This window comes from Diabrotica undecimpunctata, chromosome 7, assembly GCF_040954645.1.
Source record: "Diabrotica undecimpunctata isolate CICGRU chromosome 7, icDiaUnde3, whole genome shotgun sequence".
Lineage (NCBI taxonomy): Eukaryota > Metazoa > Arthropoda > Insecta > Coleoptera > Chrysomelidae > Diabrotica > Diabrotica undecimpunctata.
Window position 1 is genome coordinate 131,148,940 of NC_092809.1, and position 25,650 is coordinate 131,174,589.

Here is a 25,650-nt window from a genome sequence, read left to right on the forward strand (position 1 = left end):
TGTTTGCTTTTTGTATTTGATCTCTCACTTCTTTGCCCAGGTCTACATAGCTGGAGAGTGTAATTCCCAGGTATTTTATTTCCATTACTTTTTCAATGCGGATGCCATCAATTTCGATTTTACATCTGTTGTTTTAGTTTTCTGAAATGAGATTGTCATATTAAATTCTTTTGCTCTTATGTTAAATCTGTGGACCAGTCTTTGCAGACTATCTTTATCTTGGGCTATTAATATGTATCCTGTCTTAACACTACTTGTTACTCCCTCATACGTTTATCTCACAATCTTTACATACTCCTTTCTTATTGAGTGCTGACCACAAAACTTCTCGAGGAATTCTATCATATCCTTTCTCAAGATCAATGACTACATGCTTAAAGAAACGAGAATTTATCAACGCCCAAATCCTTTAAAAAATAGTTGGCAATTAGGACGCCAAACTAAGGATTTATCTAAGGCCGATAAACGAAACACAAACTATTAAGTTAAATACTGTATTTATGTGGAGTTGAACCACAATTGATGTTACATTTTACGCTTGTTGTCACGTGTCTATTTTTACTCCGAAAATCGTTTTCAAAAAAAGATGTTGATTGAATGTCAGAGCTTAATGAGTAGGTTTTAAACCATAGTACAATAAGTTGGATTGCACAGCGTACAGTAACGTTCACAACAACCAAGTAGTTAACGAAGTTTCTAGAGGAGGAACAAATTCCTAGAACTAAAACAGACAGTACATATCCAGATCTATAGTAAAAGGAGCAGTGGAACAGATATTTGAAGAAACTGTGAGCATTGGAACAATATTGAGGGAAATTAATTAACGGAACTTCCCGGAAGTCTGCGCCAAAACACTGTTCTTTAAGATTCTTTAAGAAGACAGTTCCACGTGTTTTGATGATTCGGTTTGTCTGCTATGCGAGGATAGAATTGAAATTAACTTCATCTTTAACATATTAACCTTTTCAGTGATTAAACTAATTGCTAATTTAGTTAGTTTTGTACTAATTTAGTAAATTTGTTAGTGCTTCAGGTCAGTACGCATTGTGTCTTCCCTGGTTATTATTATGTGGAGATCAATATTAATCCTCACTGGTTAGGTTGAGATAATAACATTAATTAATGTTAATTAATTAATTAATGGTTAGTGCCTCGCTTTACGTCTAAATCTTAACAAAGGCAAGGATTACCTGCCGAAACGTTGATTTAAATGGAATATATATATATATATATATATATATATATATATATATATATATATATATATATATATATATATATATATATATATATATATAATCAATGTAAAGGAAATAGCAGTATCTAAAATGTCGTTTTTTATTTTGTAAGAAGTGGGTGAAGGAAAGAGAAGTCGAAAGCACCAGTGCAGCATTTGCACTCCACAGGCAAAGAAAAAAGGAAAAAGAAAGGCATTAAACGTTCAACTGAGTCGATAGCCACGTAATTCCAATAAATTTTATTGGTAGGAAAACGTGCTCTGGAAATTTACTTTTACGACGCGACAAGGATACGAAACTGAATGAGGACGAGACCCTTTTCTAAAACTCCCTAAACGATTACACGAACAACTCTGTTCGAGATTCGCGTCCTGAATAAACCGGTTTCTTTGAAGCTACGTTATTCGGTGTGCCGTGCCTGCGAAGCTTTTATTTTACTGGGTGGATATGGCTGTGTTTGCACGTCACATGTGGCCCCAAAAATGAGGCTCTCTTGAGGGTTTTTAAATGACGTTTAAAATGAAAGTAGCACTAACAACAGAAATAATATTGAACGAAATCCCGGCAGCCAGTTATCTTGTTACTTATGGTGTCTATTCGGAGGAAAATGTTTGTTTTTATTCCACCAAGGACGTTTTATTGTTTTACAATAAAGATATTTAGACACAGTGGTGCTGAATAGATGAAACAGTTCTCTAATTACCAAGGTATTATTATTACCAGTTCTCTACATCATTATTACTTCAGTTATGTTTCCGTGGATCTTGGTAATATGCTTTATATAACTAGCGACAGCGTAGTGTGATCACACAATTCCGCAAACAACACATAACTTGGAACTAAATACTATTTGTAGTATCGGAAAAAAATAGATGGTATACTAATTTTCTCCTGTGAAATTAAAGTGTCATTTATAGACTTTTGAAATAACGAAAACCAGAAAGCAAGGAAAGATACCCGTAGCTAGTCCTGATCCGAGGTGCGGAAAACAGGAGACATAATTTCCAATTTATACGTGACCGTAGTTAGGCCGCGTTAAGATCACTTTGTCGGCGTTATCAGCGCTACGTATAACTTGATGCGCACTCTGAGCAACGCGGGAACTACGCGTTACAAAAGCGACCGGCCGCGCTTGCAACGCTTGACGTCGAGATAACGCGGAGTCGCCGACAGCAATGTCGTTCGTATAATGTACTCCATGGTAATGCGATTGTTCGGTTGTGGAAATTTACGAATGATGATTGGATGTGCTATGGATTCACTATTTGTTCAACAATTATCTTCAGCCAATCGACGCTACATGCGCTAGCTGCATGGAGAAAGATTACGCTGTTTTCCACTTCGTTGGAGAGTGTGAAGCTTTTGGAAAGTCCAGATTCCCCACGTCCGGATCAGGATTCCCAATCGAAGAGGGACATGTTTACATGTTCTGTTGGCAAATATTGTGGCCTTCGCAAAAGGATCAACTCAATACAGAAAGCTCCATGTACACGGTACAGTATCTAGTGGCTTGGGATCTAGACGGTTTTTTAGGTTTTTAAACAATTGCCCCCTCCCCTCGCCATACCATCTTTACCACTAAGATTTTTGTCGTTACTATGTTCCAACTGTTTTCATAAAGGGCCCCAATTTCGCTTTTGCTTTAAATATTACTGAAAACTATACACCGTTAGAAAGAATGGAGAGAATATGCTATCAGGGCTGCAATATTAAGGATAATTGGGTATAAGTGGGATAAATAGGATTGGGTAAGGATAAATGGGATAATTAGCTACGAAATAAAAACTCGTATTGAAAAAAAAAGAAGCTCCTTGAACGGTCTTCTCTGCACCTTATCTTTAAGTATCAATATACGCATAAGAATTCTTGGACGTTGCGCCTTTAGTGTCCTCCTTTATGAAGTAGAAAGCTGGAGTCTTACAAAAGATACCATAAAACGGTTCGAGGCATTTGAAATGTGATGTTACCGACGTATGTTAAGGGTATCATATATACACCACACAACTAACATAACTATTATCCAGGTGCAAAGAAAAAAAAACAAATTATTAACACCATAAAGAACAGAAAGTTGACTTACTTCGGCCACATTATGCGTAATAATAAATACCGACCTCTACAGTTAATTACCAGGAAAGACTGAAAGCAAGAGAGCTCCTGGACGTAGACGTATACCTCGGCTGGCCAATCTTAGGAAATTGACTGGTCTAACGTCACCTTTCGCGCTGCTGTGAATAAAATACAATGGGTCAATGTGGTCACCTTTGTCAAGATAGGCACCTTTAGAAGAAGAAGAAGAAGTATATTCTTTCGTCTTCAATGTTGTTCTTACTGAGAATCATGATTTTTTTTTGTTGATTCGTTAATTCACTCTAAATTAAACATGTTTAAAATGAGCGGCCTGTACTAAAATTATTAATTAAAATTAAATACATAATAAAAAAAATCATTATATAACTATCAATACCTATAACACGACAATTTAAAAAAACAATGTCTATATCCAGTCTCTCATTTTATTTATAACTTTCTTAAGAAATAACTTCACTTAGATCGGCAAAAGAGAAAGGGGTATGTACTCACATTACCTCAGATTGAGCTGTAAAATTCCTGTCAATTCCTGGATACACGAGGGATTACATATTCAGCTAAGGGGAATTGAGTCAATCGCCAGTTAGTCTTGGGACATACTTAAGATTATGTCGGACTAACGGTGGACCAACATTGGAATATGGATCAAATTATACTTAAGATTGCACTTAAGACTCATATTGGAATTAACTTTGGTCCTACATTGGACCATAGTTGAACTAACATTAGCTTTGGACCACATTGAAATAAATTGGACTGGTTTTAATCCATAATTAAATAAGAAAATAGCAGTAAAAAATATTCGAAGAAAATGAAAAGAAAAATCAAAAAGATATCAAAAAATATCTTACCCTTTACAGGGGTCTGAAACACACGAGTCGAACTTTAACTACATACTTCAAATGCTCATTGAAAAATGAAATTAATTCAACAGATATTCCTTTTTATAGAAAAATTATTCAAAGAGGGGATAAATATTTTGTCTCTGGATGGTCTAAACCAGGTGGAACTATTAAAGTGTTCTTTAACAGGATATTTTTCAAATGGGACGTGAAGAAATTGAAACTAACCCAAATAACGGCTATTTCGTACAGAGGATTCACAATACGATCATAAACACAGAATATTTAGGTGTATTTCGGTAAAAACTTCTAAGGGATTAACAAGAATATTATTTCAGCTGGCAGTATTTTTGAAAAGGTTTTTAGTACGGTATTACAGTAGATGCAGTCGAAACTAACTGTAAGTCAGAATAGATAAGATCTTACGAATTGATCTCGCGGGAAAATGTTTACTGAAATTTAAAATGATGTACCATGTGCTTTAAATCATATAAAATAGGGACATTTTAATACGATGTCACGTATCGGACTTTTTGGACGTTACAAACTTTCTGTTATCAGAATAAATTGATAATGATTCCCACATCCTAATATTCTATTTCTGTGTTCTGTAATATGTTTTTAAACGATTTTATACAACGTAATAATTTTGAACAAACAAGTTTTAAACAAGAGGACTTTATCTCTTCAATTATCTTTTACTTGATATTAGAAGGTATGTTAAGAAAAACAGAAGATATGGCAGTAATAACTTCCAGAACTAACAGAAAATAATTCATAAAAGCAATTGAACAATGGGATGATAACCAACTAAGATGAACCAGGAAATAACTGAAAGGATACGAATACGAAAATAGGGACAAAGAGAAAATAATTATCTAAGAGTAAAAAATTACAAATTCGACATCAGGCCTAGAGCATGACCAAAAATATTACTAAAAACAAAAATATTTGAAAAAAAAATTAAAATATAAAAACGATATAGCAGAAGATATAAAGTTAATGGAAATATTGGATTGGAGAACGAAATGAAGATATAGACAAGTGTGAAATAAAATTGCTATCCCAGAGAGAACTGATCAAAAAACTACAAAAAAATAAAAAAAGGATGGATAAAAAGATAGTATACAGCTTCCGCTATACTGCTGAATGGGATTGAAAGGCGTTGATAGTGATATATTTTTTGAAGTTTCTGATTTGTTATAAAAGTGGTTGCCTAACAATTTGATCCCTAAATAAATACACAATATCTTGTTATGGTAATAATCCTGTTACTATCTTTTGGATATTGTGCAAATTTCAAGTCTGTACGACAATTTTCCACGTAGTAACTAAATCAAACATCAAAATTGTGTAGAAATTGCAGAATAAACTTTTTCACAAAACTTCCATTCCATACGTTACTATAGTACAAACAGACATCTCAGAAATTCTGATATAACTTTAAACTGAAAAACTTCCGTCGTTTCGTCACATCTTTATCCGGCAGCTTGTGTATCCTTATCCCTTGTAACGTATCCGCTGCTGAATTCCAGCTCGACATCCACCGGTTTCCCTCTTAAATTTTTCGCTGCGTTCGCACTATATGATTCACGTCTACTTCTTCGTTCTTCTTTATTTTTCCAGTCTGCCAAGAGACGAGATGCGGAGACGTTTTTATTTTATTTCCTAGAGGCGAAATACATTGTATTGAATTAGACATGGGCGGCGAAGGTCGGTACAAAATTTTTTTATTTAATCATTTATTCACCAATCCTTATTATTTTTATAGATATTTAAGCAATATGTATTACATTGTAGTAATCTCTGTTTCAGAAAAGGAGCTGTAGTTAAAATATAGCCATTAATTTGAAATATTATTCAACTTAATATTATTTGGGGCTACTTTAATAAGGAAAATGAAATAGTAAATATAAAAATGCAAGCTTAGATTGTCTTGAGCTCTCTCTTGTCATTACTTCTTTACTGAGTGTCGTGATTTTCCTTAATACAGTCAACAAGTTGCTTCCATTGGTTTCTATCTTGAGCTGAATTGAAGCATGTTAAAAGTATCTCATTTCTAATTATCGAGGGTTGGTAATCCATTTCTTCCGAACCCTTAACTTCCAAGAACCCATACAATAAACTCTCTACTCTGTTTTTAAAAGCTGTTCATATGGCCACCGCTGTGTTTTCTCTAACAGTAGATCGTTGTAAGAAGAGAAAGTCCCTTTTACTCGAAACGGTTCTCTGCCCCAACCCATAATTAGGCCTAATCTAGCACGATCATCGAAATTCATCCTTCTTAGACGAAAATTTAAGCCTTAATGAGAATATCTCGAAGTTTACTTCTCTTGGGTACCAGTTCCCAAATGTGTCAGTTCAACTTTGCCCAATATCATTTATATTGTAACTGTTCTGCTAATTTCGATTATGTATTATTAATTATAGACTTTGATGTCCATTTTATTTGCTTCGTTATCTTTCCCTTTGTTTATGCTAAGTCATTACCTGTCGCCCATGTGTACCGTCCACGACGCCTATTTGCAGTACCAAATAGTCGAAGTCCTCGTAGACACTTCGTCTCAGGACCAGCAACTTCATGTGAAGTCATACGTCGCCATGTTACCATATCCACTGGTAACTCTAAAATCTTAAAATATAATACCAAATAATGTAACTTACTTTACTTTACTTAATCAGTAGACCCATTTGTACCTTTCGGTGTTGGGCCGTTTAAAATACAATTCATTACATTACACTATTTGACAGTCTTCTGAGGTGTCCTAGCTCTTAACGAACTTTCTCCATTCCTTCCTATTGGATGCCATCTGTGTTGCTTCCTGCCAAGTCTTACCCTTACTCTGTAGTATCTGCGAGATGTCACTGTTCCATTCTTTAATGGGTCTTCCTCTTCTGTTCTTCCCTATTGGTTTGGCGTCCCACACTCTTTTAACTTGTCTATTATTGTCCATCCGGGTTAGATGTCCGAACCATGCCAATTTTTTCTCTTTGATTGACTCGAGTATCGGTTTGATTTTGAGTCTTTCTCTTATTTCTTCATTTCTGATTCTATCAGTTCTTTTTACTCCTATCGTTCTTCTGAGGTATTTCATCTCTGCTGCCTGAATTCTGCTCTGATGTCTTTTGTTTAATATCCAATTTTCTGCTCCATATGTCACTGTAGGTCTATATATTGTTTTGTATATTGTCATCTTGGTCTTTGTTGATATTTCTTTGTTATTAAGGAATCCTCTATTTAGTGCTTGGAATAGTTTTCCTGTGTTTTCCATTCTGTTGTTAAGATCATCCTCGATGTCTCCTTTGTTGTTGATTACTGTTCCTAACCAAATAATGTAAACCAAATTGTATTAGATAAATTTTAACGGGTTTTTACCCTGATATTTCGTGGCTCAAAACATGTACACCTAGACACTGATGATGGAACATGGTTTCCGAAAACGTTTTGTCTTCATGACATAGCCCGTTTGGGTTTTTAATTTATATACCTTTTATAAAGGATTTTTACTTGAATTTTTTGTGATACATGGTATGCAGCCAGCTACAGGAACTTAGTTTCCTTGTGGACTTATATTTTACTGTTTATTTTTTTTTTTTAATTAAAATAAATGGAATTTAAATGAAAATTTTATTTTATTTTACTTGTTATTATGGAATTAGTGTAGGGTATAGTCATGATGCTATAACAGACATGTTTGACGTGGGTAATTTACGTTGTCCACATCGCGAAGTGAGTAAAAATTTCAGACATTTTCCGAATTCGGTGTTTGAGTGTAACATACATAGTATGAACTTAAAAATTGTAACTTAAATAAGACAGAGGGTCAACAATCAGGGACAATGAACAAATTCTTAATGTACAGTCCCTGGCCAAACTATTAGACGCACTATAAGATTTTATAAAAAATATTAATTATGAGCTGATACTAAATAGGTTTTTTCTATATACCAGAAGCAATGTATGTTATTTGGTTGTCCATTTAATTGTCTATATTTTATTACCAATAAAACATCATTATTAATGAACAAATATGTATTTATTGACTCTTGAAAGAAAACAGAAATAACGACAATTAAGTGTTAATATTTTGTTGAGCCACCTTTAGCCGCTATTAGAGCTTTAATTCTGCGCGGTATACTATCAATGCAAGCCTGTACTGTCTCTTGCATTTGAGGATGATGATTCCACACGTAAATTATTCTTTCTAAGAGCTGCGTTTTGTTTGTAATCATACCTTTAGCCACTTCCCTTTTTATCAACTCCCAAACGTTTTCTATGGGGTACATATCGGGGCTATTACCCGGCCAATCCAACAAAGAGATATTTTATTCTGCCAAAAAAGCTTTGACAGACCGTGCTGTATGGCAGGGAGCTCCATCTTGCATCAAAATGAATGGTTCCCCATTTGGAAACCAGTCTTGGAGCTGCGGAATCATCCGCCTTTGCAAGACATCTTTGTACTGGTCTTGCCGCATCATTCCTTTTACCACGTACAGACGTCCAGTACCCTTGCCGCTAATGACTGACCAAATCATCACTTTTGTAGGGTGCTTCACAGTCTGAACAACACAGTCAGGATGAAACTTTTCTCCATGACGACGACGCACAAACTGAGCTTTGTTTTGCAAAATTCCAAATGTGCTTTCATCACTGAAGCAGACCTGTCAACAATAGAAAAAAATTATGTGCTGGTCTTTATGTTGGTTAAATGGTTAAATGCATTATTTGTGAAAGAAATATGAAATATTATGAACTTACCGACCTCCAGAAGTCCACATCTTTATCACGCAACTGTTTGGCCCAATTCAGACGCCTTGCTTTCATTGCAGGTGTTAACGTGGGCTTCCTAGCGGGGCGACAGGACATAAAACCCAAATCTTTTAATTTTCTTCGCACAGTACGTTCAGAAGCATTCACATTGACATGTGCAGTTTCGATTTTATCAATTTTGTGGTAGCAAATTTGTTTTCCTCAGAGCTCAATTCTTTCCCTAATTCAATCTTCTTCTTTATGCGTCGTACACTAGCTTCAGAAACCTTTAACCTTCGTGATATTTCGCGATTTGAAAGTATTTTAGTATTCACTAGGGCCTTTATCTCAGCTTTTTTACGTGGTGAAAGATCGCGTTTTTTACCCATGATGAAAGCGTACCACCAGATTATTTAAACTCTGCACACAGAGACACGTTCACAACTAAAGCACCTGCGAACGCGATGGGAGCAGGTTAAGGCGGGTACACATATGCGAGCAGAACTGTTCGCGAACCGTTTGTGAACGCTATATTCGTTAATTTGTACGACGGGAAGAACCGCTTGCGAGCTGTTCGTTCGTTGTTCGTCAGGAACCACAGCCTGTCGGTTTTTGGGACGAACACAAAGAATGTTCGCAGTTAAATTTGGACGTTGTACGAGACTATAAATTGTTTCTGCTAAGTGTGCGATGAGATCATTCGGTTAAACAAAATTGCTGAACGAGCGCGGCTTATTTAAAAGTAACGAGAGAAATTAATAACAGATAATGTAAAAAAAATACAGAAATGTTTAGAATAACGAAGTAAATTAATTCTCGGTTTGTTATTAGATACTTAGGGTATTGGATAAAGTGAACATAAACATATTTTCAACGAACTGTTCGCGAACAGCTCACGAGCAGTTCGCGAACAGTTCGGCTCGCATATGTGTACCCACCTTTAGACTTTACGTTCCGGCAAGAATTGATTAAGACAGTGTTGCCATTTATAACAAATACGAAATATATAATCAATTTCGTGAATAAAAATCTATTTCATGTATGTTTGTATGTGAAAGAACTGCATATAAACTCGAATAAAACATCAAATTATTAAAAAACAGGAGTGCGTCTAATAATATGGGACGTGGGCTGTATAACTAAAACTTGGATAACTTTCTACTGAACAACTTTGTACAAGATGCAAGACAACAATTTAAATACAGAAAAAGAATGTTTCATATTATACTCCAGATATCTTGGCCGTTCAAAGTTTTTAATATACAGTAAAACCTCCCTTAACCGAAACCTTTTTAACCGAAACCTCGTTTAACCGAAACGGCTAAGTTTCAATAATTTCGTCAATAAAAAGTAAATTTTTATCGCAAAACGTAAACAGTTCCATTAATTTCACTCACCGATTGATGCCCATGTGTGTTTGAAAATCAAAAAAACCAAGAGCTCTAAAAGATATTTCCGAAAAAGCACTTCCAGCTTTTTATAGAGGCCAAAAAAGCTCATGGATGTCGACCACTTTATTTTCAGAATGGTTCTAACATGAATTCGTCCCAAGTGTAAAATCCTTTTTAAAATCAAAAAAAGTTCCCATCAAAGCATTGTTGCTTGTTGACAATGCTTCAACTCACCCTCAAAATCTACAAAATGGTGACAATTGTCAGATTTTTGCCACTGAATGTCACGAGCTTAATTCAGCCGTTAGACCAGGGAGTAATAGAGACATTCAACAGACATTATAGAGGAACATTCTTAAGACATATGTTATTACAGAAGACAAATGAATCCAAAAGTGTTGATTCTCAAATCTTTAACAATGAAACATGTTGTTTATTGGTGTGCTGGAACAAACTTTTTGATGGGATTTTGATTGACGATCCTGAAGAAGAAAATGGTAACGAAACGACAGAAAAAATTAAACATTTATAATAAAAAAATTTGCCGGGATCTGACGAAAATAACCAAGAAGAGATACGTGAGTAATTAGCAGCCAATGACTCAGAAAGTGAATTCATCGACCAGGACATCATTGATATGATTCTTCATCCAGACACCCTGAGCGTATCAGACGACGAAGATGACGACCCAACAGACAACAAGCAGCACGAGACCGCCGACTCGCGGTCGGAGGTGTCATGCTGCCTTCAATGATTTTCAATGCCTTAGAGGTAAGAATTTTATACAGTAGGCCTAATTAGTTAGGGACACGACTAGGTTCTTAATTTTTGTTGTCATTGCATAAAGTTTTGTCGATGAGAAATGAACGATGGAGAGATATAGCTGCAAAACATCGTTGTCAAACACAAACGCAAAAGAAAATAGAAGATTTCTTTAAAAAAGCATGTTAAACTTGTTCATTTTCCTTACTTTTATTACTTTATTCTGTATTTACTTATTAGAAAACATTACGAAATCACCTTATAGTATTTTTTAATATTAATACTTTGACCAAGAATACTATAAAAAACAATTTTATTTTTAACCGAAATTCTTGTTATCCGAAACGGCCCCCTCCCCCCAATTATTTCGGTTAACGGAGGTTTTACTGTATTGCCGAATTATATCAAATATTGCAAAACTCCAAAAAAAAAAATATTCATCTGCTAGATGTGATGCGTACTTGTATACGACGCAACCTGTATGCAACCTGTATACAACCTGTATATGATTGTTAATCAGTTTAAATAAATAATTATATTGTTTAGGTTTATGATTATACATCAACAAACTTATTGACTGTATCTATCTTATGTTCTTTCGTTATGTATATTTTTTTGTGACTACGTAAGTATGTGTATTAAAAGGAAAATAAAATAAAAACTAAAAACTAAACATATTTCTTACACACATATGAGTTATTCTGTTTATATTACTGTTTATATTATTCTGCTTATAATTACGAACAGATTGTTCTTAATTATATTTATATTTATTGAGTGTCATTGAAAAACATTCGCCTCTAAAAAACTACGAAGAGCGCCTATGATAAAGTACACTGTATTGAATCATGTTCTCTGAGCTTTTCGAAAATGCTATATTATAGTATACTAGGGCACTATAGCTCTAGTATGGCATAAGCACAACATAACTTCGTGTGCTGTGTGCATGTCGTTTACGATATTTACTTCCACCATTTTATAAGTTAACAACGTACAAAAGGAGATCGCAGAGTGGAAAATAAATGTATATCGCCGACGAGATTACACCGAGAAAATTTGTATTTCGATCTTTCTTTAGAAGAGACGGAATTTTATTAAATCTCCGTACTTCCGACAAAATAATAAAAATAATAAGAGAATTGTTATACGAATTTCGAGATAAAGGGCGAATGAGCACTTTTATTATTCTCGGCGTATTTATTTGTTGATCTCTGCCTATTTTCTTAATTTGATCTCGCTGTTTTGTTCTTGTAGTTTCTCCCCAATTTTTACCCCAATGTTAATAATTGATTCTGCGAAAGCAACCTAGTAGGTTAATTGTTTGATTCACAAACCACTAATACTAGATGTTTCGCCTAAGTAGCTCAAGGTTATCTATCGTAAATTAAATGTCATTTGTAGTACCGATACAAATCTTTTGATGTCGCTATACTCTGTAGTCTATATTATAATAGTCAATTGTCAGTAAGTTATTGTTAGCATTAACCCCAAATCAGTTTAAATGTTCTTGCGTTAATATAGTATTGTGCAGTGATTAATAATAATTAGTTAAATATGATTTTCCACAACAAATATTGTATCGTACAATGCACCAATTCGTCAACAATTAGACATGGATTTACAAATCCTGATAAGGATATTACACGATTTTGGAAGTGACTTATTGTTATTAAAAATCCTGATTTAGATATAATGAATTCCATCCACTACAGTTTTTAAAACAAAACAAATATGCCACAGGCACTTGGAAGATAATTTGTATGGGAGTGAATCTGTGAAATCATTACTTATGTAAGATAATGAGTAAGAGAGAGACAGAAGATATATTTTCTCTCTCTACCTCTCTCGAATATAAAAATATTCCTTTTGTATATATAATTTAATATTATATATATATATATATATATATATATATATATATATACACATATATATATATATATATATATATATATATATATATATATATATTATATAAAGGTATATATACATATAATATTATATATATAATAAAATATTTATTAATATTATTATTTATGTGATATGTTTTGTATTATTTATTAAATGTTCATAATTATATTAGTCTTTTGTATTTCAAAATAATAATCTCAATAAATCACTGTATGACCCAGAACTGTCAATTTTGAAATACGTTTGTGTCATGTCCTCGGTAGTATAGTAGTCAGTATCCCCGCCTGTCACAGACCGGGGTTCGATTCCCAGTCGGGGAGGACTTTTTTATTAATATTATTACATGGTAAATTAAACATATATGTGTAAGTAGAAAAGTTATGTATATTATTGTCATTTTTAAATACTTATTAATATTGCATTTTAATTTGTATTGTATTATTATATTAATAACAAAATAAACAATGAATTTTACTGCAGAGTATGTGTAAAAAAATTTTTGCATTCAACTCCTTTCATATATATATGAAAATAAAAATATACATTTTCATCAAAATATTGATTCAATCCTTCATTTACTATACTCCTATTACAGGTCAAAAGTTGTTTATTAATTGTTAGTAAATTGTTATTAATTATGTTTCTCTTTCTGCTATGTCTTACCTATAGCATTACATATGTAATGATTGTGCAGATTGACTCCCAAATAAATTTGTAACGGCGAATGCGTGTATAGAAGTGTAACTTCCACCGGCAGTCCCACTGGACTGCCACACCCGTTTTTGTTTTAGTTGAAACTCCTTCAACAAGAAGAGATGCCCACTTTACACACATGTTTCACTTATTTGAGATACCCCATTGAGTAAGTATAGACGAGATTAGTATAATTTTCTAATTGGTTACTATTTTATGGCACTTTTTAGTTGCAGAACATGCACAGTTACCAAATAAAGAGATTATAATTGTACAAACTGATAGGAGTAAGGATTTAAAAGGTAATTGTAGTCAAAAATTTATATTCTGTATTATTGTCATTAGAAGATTTGTTAACTTTCTCTATTGTGATTAATTATAAAATTAATAGTTTGCTTAACATCCGGATAGTGATGCTAGAGTTTTTTTATAAATTTAATTGTCTCAGTGTCATAGACCAGCTGGATCTAAAAACTAGACATAGGAGCTTACCTGTGTACATAATCTACCATTGCTAAAATGTAACAAAGATAAGTTACTGAAACGATCTAGTACTTACAATAAAATGTTTAATACTGACATAAAAAAAAACAGTCTACTCAGTTTCTCACACAGTAATGAGACTACTCGAAGGTAAAATTTTTTCCTGCTGGAATTAGTTCCGATGCGAGTGTTGTAGTGAAGCATCTAGATCTAGAGGTACGTGATTTGTGGTTTGGTTCATTACTTTTTTCATTCCAATTTATTTGTCATGCCATCCTTTTGGTTTCTATTTTTTAATTTGTTCACATCTTTTATTTATGTGGTCGTTTGCTCTTTCATCTTACTCTGATCGATGTATATATTAGTCTCATTAGTCATCTCTCAATCGGTATCCTCTGGATATTATCCAACCACAAATATTAAGTTTACCATAAATATTGTCGAATTTCTAATTTGATCTTATCAATCACCCTACGTTAGAAAGTTTTCTATCAAATATTTTTCTCAGCATTTTTCTTTCACACACTCGGACCATGTATACTTTTGCTTTATTCACAGGTCATGTTCCGCAAGTTATAACGGTTTTATAACAGTCCTGTAAGTGGTTGTTTTGGCTCTTCAGAAGACATTGGTGCTATACACATTGAGTACATACGTCCGGTTTTTTTACTAATTATTATACTTAAGTATTCACATATATCCACTTCTTCAAATCTATATGTTGTTCCTTCTTCTACTGTTCTGTTCTGTTGTCAAATATTTGCCGTTTTTATATTAATTTTCCATGTATGTATAATGCACACCATATTTATTTGTCGAATCGAGAAGTACACTTTTCAATCCCTTCAGCTGTTTTCTAGCATATAATTGGAACTCTCTCTTCTATTTTATGCAGGCCTTCCGTCTATTATTACTAGTTTAATTTGTTCCATGGTGTTTTCCTTTCCTCTACATATTTCTTAAATTATTTCTTTAGGTGTAAAAGCCCATAATGCAATATAAGAAATAAATATTCATGAAGAATAAAACAGTCATATTATTAAGCAAGTTATAACGTTCTCATGGATACAGTATCGTGATAAGACTAAACAAAACCATTAACGAAGCGGTAGTAAGTTTCACTCCATACCTATTCAAACAGGATTATACTCATACAAGTAAACCAAAGCAAACTCAAGATAAACAATATACTCCAACCGGTTTATGCTCTAACCGCGGACAAACCAGAGAACGGTATTGAAAATTTTTACAAAAAACAAACACTGGCGATCTTTTGCATGCCGCAAAAGACAGACGTCTGGCCTTAAGATAACTCGCCAACGCACTATAGGTGCACGGCACTATAAGAAGAAGTGAAGATCATGTAGAATCTCTAAGCGATACAGAAACAAATTTAGGAAAGAAATTATCGAAAAAGAAAATTGTAGGGAACGTGGGAAAACAACAGCTGAAACTGTTTCTAATTGAAGAAGAGCGACTACGGACAGAAGTGTGGTATTGAAAACCCCGGTGAAAAGGAAAGTAAGGAAGGCTAAAATCAATCTAAGAAATCTGAAAAGTAGTGGGAAATCATAAAATCATTTTACAATTGAAAATGTCTTCCAATTCTAATGTTCAACACTTCCCAGCTAGTCGAGTCCTTTGCTGGCCATACACATTACTCACTATTTTTTATTTTTGTATATTCTACGCTACTTGTAGTAACAAGGTTCCTATAATTATTTACGCTAAAGTAACTCTTCAGCTGAATTATTATAAGTCAGTGTTCAGTATAGTTTAATTTTGTAGTCCACCTAACTAAATTTGTATTCTGGCAACGCCGCCATCGTTCAGGTGTGTGACAGTTGCTCTAAGCTCGCTGGCTCGCTCTCAGTCGTTCACCGACACTATAAGAACATTGTACAAAACAATAAAAGTAAAATAACAATCGAGCCCATTTCTTCTCAAAAATACCTGCATCATAAACTGAAACAAGATTCACTAGCATACATATGCAAGTTTATAAACAGTCAGTCATGCCAATTTTACATGAAATAAACTCCAAACAATCATATTTGGATTGATTGTTATACGTACTTTCTTTTTGTTTCTATGCTAAATTTAGTTTAGTATAAAACCGCATACAGGAACACGACCCCGTCTCACACCATCGATATTAATGTTTTTCGCATCCTCTGCTGTTATTTTATTGTACATAAATATAATCATCCTATAACGCCCTGATTATAGCCTTACATATTCCCTATTCCGCTCAACCCCAGAAATACAACATCCTGCTCACGTATTTGGACGCGACGCGTCGCCAATATAGCGACGGCGTCGGAACGGCAGAACATAATGTTCCTGGCGAATGAACGCTAGCCGAAAAGTCACAACCGGAAACGAGATTGTGAGCGATGAAAAGGGGAAATCACCGCGTAATGTGACAAGTACTTTATGTATCTGTCATCGCGGCATGTAAAATGGGCCACAAACGCCGGAGGCCAAATATCATTTTTCAAAGAGATATCGTCCTTGTGGAATAGGTCGTCGTCGAACACTGGGCTGAAGGGTTTGTGATCGAAAGTCATTTAAAGTAGAAAAACTAATGGATTAGAAAAAAAAATTGTACAAGGTTTACTAATACCAAGTTAGTTTATTAAAAATCTATGCGAATAACATTTAGAACAATAGCAGAAAGAGTACCAAGTTTCCACGTAAAAAATTAAGTTTTTGCAGATATGTAACAGGTGGCGCCACAGTAATTACCGCGTTATTAGAGAGTAGGTATTGATGAGAGTAATAGTTTATTTATTTAATTTAAAACCGTTCATTTATATTCACAGTCACAAGCAACATGCACGGTTTAGAGTCTTGTGCGACATATCTGATGTTAGCACAATCTTAAGAAGAGAGAAAGGGATCCCTGTGCATTTGAAAACCGCAGCATGAACGCCTACCTACAGTCTACATAGCGTATGCCATCAAAAGAACAAGAAGACATTATTATATGTAACTGACTTTTTGGGTTATATTCCCAGAGTGTTTTCTGTAGGGTCATCTTCAAACCGAAGTTCTCGATTTCCTTTGCAGCTCTTTCATGCGAAGAAATTGTTCTAAACTATTTTTTGTGGACACTACATCGTCGACAAATCTTAGATTGCTCAATTATCGGCCATCGATTTTATCTTTGCTTTGTTCCCAATTTAAATTATTGAATAGCTCTTCCAATGAGTGGAGAAAAGTTTTGGAGCTTGGTTTTCTGTCTTATCTCTTTTCGATTTTGTTTTCTTTATAGTCACCTATATTTATTTGAATGGGTACATTATACCAAAGGAGATAACGGGAAACCAGAAAATAGAGTATTCAAATTTTATTTGTTTATTTACCAGTGATATATTTTGTCTCCTAAAAAGAACGAAAGTTTCCTCAAATGCCTTTGGGTTTTATTCTCAATGAAGTGACAATCCCAATCTCTATCTCCTCGCTGTTGAAGATGAACAATAAGGCCTCAGATAGACAAGGAGTTCTGAAAGTCCTCAGAGGGGATATAGGGATTAGACAGAATATTGAGACAAGTTGGAAAGAAAGAATGGCGAACAAAAGCGAAAGGAAAGCGCTTTTATTACTCAGGAAGAGAGCATAACACCTTGGCATCGAAATATTTTAAAAACATTAAAGGAACAATATCTAAAAGGTTGTACCGCAATTAATGATCGAGTAATTGTTTTTAATTCAAACGGATCCCTAGTAGATTCTGTTTGAAGTCTGAAAAATCAGACGGGGAACTCGAGAATTTTTACGAAAATTTAGGAGGCTACTTAATTCATAAAAAAAAAGAAATAAACATCATTATGGGAGACTGAAAAGCAGAAAGTTGGGAATGAAAAGATCGCAACGATTGTGGAATAGCACAGAATGGGTCAGAAAAATGATCATAGCTCTCGTCTTATTCAGTTCTGCCAAGGAAAAAACTAATGATTACTAACACTTTGTCCGATTTGTCAAAAGTAAGGCTTTATAGATTTGAAAATTTCTCCCAATATTATGATTACCAAAAGATTTACAAATGGACTAATCGGCTGCAAAGTCAACCCAGATTGTGTTATTAACTATGATCATAATCCCGTAGCAATAAAGAGATAACTTAGTTAAGAGAGTTAAGATAACACTCCAAAATATGTAGAAAATAAAACAACAAGACATAAACTGGAATGTTGTGGATAATGACAAAAAAATCAAGCCGTATGCTTTCTTTCATTACTGTAGGAAATCTTGTGGCCACATACACTGGAATCGGTTTGTTACAGGTCCATTATTGAAGGGATATCATAGTTTATTATCATGGTTCCCTGTTCGATCTTCTTGTTTAGACACTGTAAGCTGTATTTCATGTCTTATAAATGGAAGGTCTTCTTCATTATGGATCCATAGATAACTGACTCACCACGGTATATTAGTAATCACTCTGCAAACTTTCGATTTAAATCGCTGTATCGTTGTTATATGGCAGAGGTTTTCTAGTCAGTAAAAAAACTCAGCAATTAGTCCTTAACTTTAAACCCATAAACAACAGAATATGTTAACTATGTATTAAAGAACCTCGAAAAGACATTCTAATTTAGCATTGGAAACTATCACCTATTCGTCGATTTTAAAGCCGCATACGACAGTGTCAAGGCAACAGTACTATACCAATCAAGGTGTGAGTTTGGTATACCTGAAAAACTTATCCGACTAACAAAAACGACAATGTCTAACTTAAAATCGAGTGTTACGATACAGGGAGAGAATTTTAGAACTTTGAGATAAAGGATAGACTTATACTAGGAAATGCGCTGGCTTGCCTCCTACTAAATATTTCCTTGGAAAAAGCAGTCTAAGACACGCGAATTAGAGACGATGGTACTATTTACAATATAACGATACAAATCTTAGCATACGCTTATGACATTAAAATTACAGGACGTGGTAAGGGAGATTTGAACAATATTTCGTAACCTAAGAAAAGGCGGCGAAATAGGTCGGTCTAATGATCAACGAAGACAAAACCGAATACATACTGGTTACTAAGTATCAAAGAGGGTTCCCAAGGAATGGGAAGCAGTCTTTGGAAGTTATATCTTTGAACGTGTTGACAGTTTCAGATATCTTGGCTCGCTGGTGACAACTACTAACAAAACAAGCGAAGAATTTAAAAGCCGAATAAACCTTACAAATAGAGCACACTATAGACTCAAAAACAATTCAAAATATTTGGACCTAGAAACGACTAAGTGCAGTGGCGCAAAAGATATAACTTATACCAACTCTTTAATGAACGTTCATTAAAACACAACTAAAAAGTTAAGCAAATGAATGCCTGTTGGAAGAAGAAGCAGAGCCCGACCGCGAACTACGTGGCTGGATGCAGTTGGGACCAATGCAGGGGTATTAAAAATCAGATGGCAACAAAAACGAACAGAATGGTGGCGATGAATCTTGGAACAGACCGTCATCCACGGAGGACTGTCGAGCCAAAGATGATAATGATGATCGTTGTTCATCGGAGATGAACACTGTACACCCAAACTGGCTTTAGTATTGTTTAGTACAGTAGAAGTTTGCTGTTAAGTGAGAATTTAGACTTTTTAACGAGGAGCGAATAAATTTGACTGAAGTTGAAGTTCAACTCCGTGAGCTCGATTTGGATTTGGAGATATGTATGCAGAAAGATATGTTTACTATCAGTTCTGGTCGTTTAGCAAGTACACAGACGTGCTGATTAAAAACAGTTAACCTTTAGACGTTATAAAACGTATACTAAAAACATTTTAACATCGATAATGATAAATTTTCTATGCGATTTTCTTAACCTAATTATGGTGTCATCATGGTAATTGCACCTGTAAAAACCATCTCGAGAATATAATCTCAATTACCCGCATCTTACATTTCTTTTTTATTATAGAAACAAGCTACTATGCACATGTTTTTCTCCGCTTTTAATGAACTCAAAACTTGCAAAAACTAGTTTTCTATCTAATTGTTTAAAAATTGGAATGGCTGCAAAATTGTTGCGAGTATGTTGAAATTATAAGCTGTTTTTTGTCGCCGCATTTTGTTTATAACGAATTAATTACGTATAATTTAAATGGCGTGTGTTTTTTGTGTGAATTTAATTTAAAATATCAACGGGGTATCATTAAAATAATTAAATTGATAATATAGTAAAACCAGTTCACTTGTAATAGTAATAATATTACAATTATTTCTTGTTTTTGAAATGTAGCCAATAAGCAAAGCTTATTTCTTAATTGGAAAAATTCATCCTATAATTGATGACGAAGATCGAAGATCTATTATAATCTCCCAGAGATCTTTGAAAAAACTAAGCGCCACTTTCAGTTTTATAGGTTTTGAGAGAGTCGCAAAAATTGTTTGGATGGTTCAAAAAACGTATTTATCTTATAATAATCCACGAAAAACTTTAAATAGATATGTCTTTTCAGATTTTGTTTACAAACTAATGAAAATAGAGTTATCACAATTTTTTACGGAAAAGTTGAACATTGAAGGCTGTAATTATTTAAGAAAAAGTGTTAATTAAAGTGGCTATAGAAATTAATAATGAAATTGTACATGCAAGTAACTGTACAGGTTACACAGATCTCCCCTGTTCTATTTCTAACGATTGATAATCTAGGTTTGAATTCTTTCCTGTTCTGGTTAATCCTCTTGTAGAACTTTCGCGTTTCTGCTTGTGCCTTATAGTTCTCTAGTTCTTTTGGTTGACTCTCTATATGCTCTTTCTTCTTTTTTTTATTATTATTATGGATTAAACGTATTTCGTTTTTCACATTATTGAAAAGTGAAAAAAGAAATTTTAAAAATGTGATTTTCTTCATTTTAAAAATCCAATTGACTAGTGTATTACTTAATATTTGATATTTTAAAAATTCCTCACTTATTAACTATTCTGATGTTTTGGCAACACTGTGGGATTCTGACGTCGTAAATCTTGAATAACGTGCACTCTTTTTATGTAAAAAATTCTATACACGAGTTATTGATTCAATATACAAAATAAATGCTTAATCTTGTAGCAATTGATAATTTCAAAAATATTTTAAATATTTGGGGTGGCCCGTTTTCTATGATGCGGAGTGTAATTCCAAATTGTCTGAATTTACAATTATACGATTTTTTTTTCTAATAGGGATCGTTTTCACCTCTAAAAAAGTGAAAAATCAACCCACGGCACAAGTCCAATTTTCAAGTGGAGGGTAAGTATAACCTAAATCCAAATTTCCATGCAAATCACTGGAGACAATGTATTCAATGACATTGTTTTAATTGTAGCTAATCTAGGGGGTCAGATTTAGAGGTCAAACTGTGATAAAATCTTAAATTATGTTGTTTAATGTTAAATAACATTCATACGCTGACTAATCATATATATAAAATTATACTGAGAACCTGGAATAAGGAACAAATCCCAGAAGAGTGGTGTATTGGGATCGTTTGCCCGCTACACAAAAAGGACGATGAATTAGAATGCAGAAACTATAGGGGAATAACCCTCCTTAATACAGCATACAAAATATTTTCGAGTATTTTATATGGTCGCCTAAGTGCATATTCAGAGGAGCTTCTTGGCGAATATCAAAGTGGTTTTAGGCCTGGTCGATCAACAACAGATCAGATCTTTGTGATAAGGCAAATACTGGAAAAACCAATGAATTCAATATCGACACATACCATCTTTTCGTAGACTTCAAATCGGCCTATGATAATGCCCTCAGAAATAAATTGTATGAAGCCATGGATGAATTTCACATCCCCGATAAACTGATAAGATTGGTTAAGGCTACAATGCGTAAAGTTGTTTGCAAAGTCAAAATACAGGGCGAACAATCACAGGCATTTGAAACGCATGTCGGGCTACGACAGGGAGATGCGCTGATGTGTCTCCTTTTCAACAAAGCTCTGGAAAAGGCGGTCAGGGATGCCCAAATAGACAACAGAGGAAACATTTTTAATAAATCATCCCAAATTTTGGCATATGCAGATGATGTTGATCTAGTTGCCCGCACAACACGCAAGCTAGAAGAAATGTATACCACCTTATCACACGCCTCAAAAAATATGGGCCTGCAAGTAAATGAAAATAAAACTAAGATAATGGCATCAATACCTAACAATAGAGCCAGAAACATCGGCCACCAATTCACGGTTGATAATTCTACCTTTGAAGTGGTGGACAAATTCACATACTTAGGCTCCCTGATCACCAAGGAGAACGTCATGACGGAAGAAATCAAGCGAAGAATAATCCTAGCAAACAAATGCTATTTTGGACTGAGTAGACATATGAGAAGCAGAAACTTAAGCCAAAAAACAAAAATAACCATATACAAAACCCTTATACAACCAGTGTTGACATATGGGTCGGAGACATGGACCATTTCCAAGGCAGATGAAAATCTCCTGCTTATATTTGAACGAAGGATCCTGAGAAGAATATTCGGTGGCATCTGTGAAAATGGTGTTTGGAGAAGGAGGTACAACTACGAGATATATCACAGATATATCTCGTAGTATACATATATTTGGTGGTAAAGACGTAGTATCCTTTATAAAATACATATAAAAGACGGGCAGGACATCTGGCACGATCACAGCAGAACAACCCTCCTAGAAGAATCCTTATGTCGCAACCTGTGGGAAGTAAAAGTAGGGGTAGGCCAAAACTCAGATGGAGAGATGGTGTAGATTAGGATGGTAGACAAATAGGCGCAGCAAATTGGCAACAATGGATAGAACTGACTGGCGTAATAGACTTGGGAAGGTTGAGGCTCTTTTATAGGGCTGTAGCACCAATGATGATGATAACATTCATTCGCTTCTTTATAGGATGATTTGAATCAATTATCCGCTTTAATTTACAATTATACGATCTTTTCTAGTAGGGGTAGTTTTCACCTTTAAAAAATAAAAAGCATCCAACGGCACAAGTCCAAAAGTGAAGTGGAGGGAAAGTAGAACCTAAATCCAAATTTTTATGCAATTCTGTGGTGACACGGAAAATTACAGGATTTTCTATACAGGACTATAAATTGAATATTATTTTCTATGGGATTAAACCACAATTGATTTTAATGTGAACTATGTCGTTTAATCCCATATAAAATAATATTGAACTTAAACCTGCCACAAAAAAAACAGTTCCAAAACCTCTTTAATTTAAATTTATTAAAATATTGAAAATTTAAGTAGAAAACCGAGCGTACGAAGACAATCATGATTTCTGGCAATTGATTGTGTAAATGGTATAAAGTAAAACGTAATAAAAAAATTGCTTTTTGACGAAGGGAATAATGTTCAGAAACCGACTAAAAATAAACTTAACCAATGTCAACTTCTAACTTTCCTATTTGCGTAACCGATCTACATTTTAGCCGAATACAATGTTATTTGCCAGTAAAACTTCCTTTATGTCTGTGTTCTTTTTTCCGTCCGAACGAAATCACAACTCAATATACGGACGGGTGAACAAAAATGTCCCGATATGCTGAACCGTAATTTTTCCGAGCAATGTAACCCTCCGAGTATTACGAAAACACAGTCAGTCGATTATTCAAAACGTCTTTGCCATACTTCAATATTCAACATCCGTGCTCAATCTAGCGTAAGAAACGTTCCCATTTTTGATCTCGATGAAAAACGCAATAGTACAGGAATTGATGTATTTCCCGCCCTTGTTTTGTAAATGCTTTTTGTTCGATGGGGAAACAAAGGCGAACAACGGTAGTTTGTTGCTTTTTAGATTCTTTTTATGTGATCGAAGAATGTACAAACAAATCTTGCCAACGAAACCTTATGGGGATTTTCATTTCGAATGAGTTGCTTTACAAGTCAGCCAATCGGTTAAGAAGCACTTTACTTGCTGAATTTGTTTTTCTTTATAAATCACTTTATACACTTTATACTAAGCTTAAACAATTTTGTCCTTAAAAATCAATCCTCTCTTTAACTAGGATTTAGTATTTTATTTTCCACAACTGTCTCAGTCGTTTTTGTTTATTATTTGACTGGTTGGTTCCGCTTTAGAGGAATTTACTAAACTAATATTGGCTGTGATTGGGATTTATCAGGGAGATTTATTGAGCCCCCTTCTATTCAATATCACCATGGAAAAAAACTTAAATAAGCAAAATGAAATTATCTAAAATGAGAGAAAAACATTGATTTTTTTGTAGGCAACGATATTCAAATTTATTATACTAAGTACTTTTAAGAGATCAGGTGGCAAATATTGTCATGTACGCAAAAATTGCGACAAAAATTGCTCTATTTTAGATCTATTAAGACTGTTGAGAACCCCTCTTCCGCACGTCTCATTATTGAGCGAATATCAGGTAGCGCGATACCTTAATGAACGGTTTTCTAGGCAATGACTTGGCCGAGAGGCCAGCAAGATACCACGATTTAACTCCCCTTGACTTCTTCCTATGTGGTTATTTAAAAAGCAAGATTTATAATACCATTCCTGCTTTATTGAAAGAACTAAGACGATGAAATAGTACATGAATGTAGTTTAGTAATTCCAGAAATGCTACAAAATGTTTCTCGTAATTTCTAACAGATACATTATAGTTGTATGGACGTTGGTGGATATGATTGTATTGTTATTAATTTATTCATTTAAAATTCAGTACACTTTATTTAAGTTACATTTAAATTTTAACCTGAACCAAACCACGTCATCATCGACGGTATAAATGAACCGTTCGCTGTTTCCAGTAGCAGTAATGCATTGGTTAGTAAACATTGTAGTAGTGTCTGGGGGCTCGGGAGACTGAGAGCTCGGAAGCCCTGAAGAAGGCATCAGAGAGGATGTCGCAAGCTCATCGCCGTGATAATCGATGCGATTCAACCCGGAAGTCTGCTGAGTGTAATATTAATTCTTGTAATAGTATTAAGCTTTAGATTTATTTATAAGAAAAATTTCAACACCCCATATCTGGAAAAGGAAGCATTTGCGAGTATATATTTATATAGCAAACCAATTATTTTTCATGCAGAATCACTCTCTGAAGTTAGTTACACGTATTTACTAAAACTGTATTTTTTACAAATATTCATTATTCAAAAGGACTAAACACCGACAGTTTGAAACTCTATAACTCAGAAGCAATTGATTTCTGAGTCTTAGCTCACGAATAACTATTGACCAGCTTGACCAAAGCTACCTCTCTGCAAAGTTGCAGCCAATTTAACTGAAATCACTTTGAAATAAGAAAAGTGCTGGGCTCTTTTGGAATGAAAAATAAAAATTAAATATTTATTTACGGCGCAACCTAATAGCATGATATTTGTGTTCAGCCACTTTAAAATCCCCAAGTAACAAGATTGAACTGATTTTGTATCGAATTTGAAAACTCCTTTTATAAAACACTACAAGACGAGTCCGGTTCTGGGCACCAGGTGCTTCGGGGGAGGGGGGAACATCGTCGACATGATATTCG

General features: G+C 34.2%; 1 protein-coding gene across 5 annotated transcripts in view; it reads right to left on the reverse strand.

The window, feature by feature from the left end:
* LOC140445836 (uncharacterized) overlaps nt 1–25,650 on the reverse strand; it is a 630,732-nt gene that overhangs the window by 368,722 nt on the left and 236,360 nt on the right. The window lies entirely within an intron of this gene.